At 33.8% G+C, this 3,057-nt stretch overlaps 1 non-coding gene across 1 annotated transcript; it reads right to left on the bottom strand.

Moving 5' to 3' along the window:
- Positions 1-385: 385 nt before the first annotated feature.
- Positions 386-492, bottom strand: LOC120268176. Its single transcript, XR_005538844.1, has one exon. It is a non-coding gene; the product is annotated as a small nucleolar RNA R71 (small nucleolar RNA).
- Between the last annotated feature and the right edge of the window lie 2,565 nt (positions 493-3,057).

Here is a 3,057-nt window from a genome sequence, read left to right as displayed (position 1 = left end):
AATGGCCAAAAATTAACAAAGGAGTATTACAAATTATGCTAGGCCAAATCTAGAGGGAGCAGGGTCGAACATTTTTCACCCGCCTGTAGTGGTAAACAACTTATAATTGAAGCCTAATTTCACACAGATGGTGCAACAAATGTGCTAGTTTGATAAGTTTCAGGATGAAGACCCGCATGATCATTTGAGGAACTTCTTGGAAATTTGTGACACATTCAAGATAAACAATGTGTCTAAGGATGCAGTTAACCTTCGACTCTTTTCATTTTCAATGCGAAGAAGGGCCAAGCAATGGCTAAGTTCCGTGCCACAGGGGTCGATCACCACTTGGGCGCATTTGGCTGAGAAGTTTCTTACCCGTTATTTTCCTCTGACAAAGATCACGAAGCTCAGAAATGACATATCTTGATTCCGAGAGCTGGAATGGAAAACCTTGTATGAAGCATGGGAAAGGTACAAGGAATTGTTGAGGAAGTGCCCATAATGCGGAATTGTAGAGTAGATGCAGATTCAGATTTTCCACAATGGTTTGAACTTGGCTACCAAGCAGATGTTAGATGCGACAACCGGGGGTTCTCTTTGCAGTAAACAACCAATTGAAGATTATACTCTTATTAATGACATGACATCAAATGGCTACCAGTGGAGATCAGAAAGAAACAAGACAATGAAGTTTGATGGAATTATGAGGTTGATGCACTGTCTACCCTAGCCGCACAGGTGGATGCTATTGCCAAGAGGTTGAATGCAATGCAAGTTCATCCTCAAGCACCAATTTTGAGTTGTGAAGTGTGGGATGGCCAAGCAGGGCAGATTGTTCCATCTTTTAAGGGGCCTTCTAGCACAGAACAAGTGGATTATGTGGGTAAGAACAATAGGTTATAAAACAACCGTTACAACAACATCTACAATCCGGGGTGGAGAAACCACACAAATTTCTCTCAGAGCCAACGGGTGCAAGTGTTTATATATATATAAAAAATATACATATAATATATATATATATAATACATGCCCTAATTTAAATCAAAATCAAAATTACAAAATATACAAATCTCAGGATCAGCCGAGAGCACCGATCTCGAGGCGGTCTAAAATACTCAAATCATAGGATCAACCGAGAACACCGATCTCGAGGTGATCCAAAATATTTAAAATACACAAATCTCAGGATCAACTGAGAGCACAGATCTCGAGGCAGTCTAAAATACTCAAAACACACAAATCTCAGGATCAACCGCGAGCACCGATCTCGAGGTGGTCTAAAATACTCAAATTTCAGGACCAACAAAGAGCACCAATCTCGAGGTGATCCAAAATATTCAAAATAAAAAATTCTCAGTACCAGCCAAGAGCACAGATCTCGAGGAAGTATATAATACTCAAATCTCCGGATCAGCTAAGAGCACCGATCTCGAGGCGATCCAAAATATTCAAAATACACAAATCTCAAAATCAGCCGAGTGCACAGATCTCGAAGCGATCTAAAATAAACAAATTTTTTTGATTCACCAAGAACACATATCTCAAGGCGATCTGAAAAATACCAAAATGCCAAGATCGGTTGAGAGCACAAATCTGGAGTCGACCTTAATCCCAAAATAAACCATGAATACAAATCACGAAGAAAAATAAAAAAATAAAAAAATAAAATAAAATTAGATAAAAAGATAAGTCAAATCAAATCAAAATAAAATAAAATAAATGAAATCATATAAAAAATTTATATTATGAAATATAATCAAATCATATCAAATAATAATAATAATATAATTTGATAAAACATAATAATAATATAAAATAAATTTTAAAAAAAATAATAATAACAATAAAACAATTCAATTCAAATGAGATAAAAAATAATTAAATAAATAAATAAATAAATAAATAATAAAAATAATAATTAATAGATTAACCGATAAAAGATATATAAATAATAATAAGATAAAATAATAATAATAATAATGATAATAATAACCTGATGATAATAATATATATATATAATCAAATCAGATAATATATGTATATAATATAATATATTTTATTATATATATATATATCAAACTAGATAAAGACAATATATAAAATAACAATAATAATGATAATAAAAAAAATTGAAATTGAATTTTTTTTAAAAAGTACATATGTAATTTAAAAAATAGCAATAATAATATTTAGAAATATTTACGTGTATGTATATGTAATAAAAATTAATAAAATAAAATAAAATAATTATAATTTAATTTAATTTAATTAAATTTAATTAAAAAAAATTTGTGGCTTGTGGTCGTGGTTATCACATGACCAAACCAAACTACCCCCACTACGAGATAACCACCCACGATCAACCATGAAGAATGGAGGCTTGAGATGCTTTAAAAGAGACCGGCCTGGGAAAGAAGAGGTGACGAAGGCGAAGAAATAAGAACTAGGAGAAGAGCAAAAGAAAAAGAAGATCGAGAGTTTGGATAAAGAAAGGAAGAAAAGGAATGGAGAGAAAGAAAAGAAGAAAGAACCGGCAAGAGAAAAATTGAAGAAGGAAGAGTGAAGGAGAGGACGAACGAAGAAGGAAGAGGAAAGAGGAAAGATGAAGAAGAAGGAGAAGGTTCTCATTTTTCTCTCTAAACCTATATCCATATATATATATATATACACATATAAAGAGAAAAGAAAGTCACTGCCGTTGCCTGATGCCGTCGCTGGTGTCGCCGTTGTCACTTGATGTTGTTGCTGCTAGCCACTGATGCTTGTTGCCTTTCCTGTGATTGTGTTGTTGCCGCTTGCCTTAGCCATCGTTGATTGCTGTTTCTCTTGATGAGGAGCCTATGAAGACGAAGGACTCTGAAAAAACTGGAAGAGGTCATGAAGACGAAGGACTCTAAAAAAAAGACTGGAAGAGATTGTGAAGGAAGACAAAAAGAAAAAAAAAAAGAGAGAGGTCGCCATCACTGATGCCATTGTTGATGCCAACATTACCTGCCAGTGTTGATGCTTCTTGTTGCCGTGGCTGCTTGTTGATATTATGCATGCATATATGTGAAAGGAAATAAAAATGAA

The sequence above is a fragment of the Dioscorea cayenensis genome, chromosome 8, assembly GCF_009730915.1.
Source record: "Dioscorea cayenensis subsp. rotundata cultivar TDr96_F1 chromosome 8, TDr96_F1_v2_PseudoChromosome.rev07_lg8_w22 25.fasta, whole genome shotgun sequence".
In the NCBI taxonomy this organism is placed as follows: domain Eukaryota; kingdom Viridiplantae; phylum Streptophyta; class Magnoliopsida; order Dioscoreales; family Dioscoreaceae; genus Dioscorea; species Dioscorea cayenensis.
This window is presented reverse-complemented; position numbering and strand designations above follow the sequence as displayed.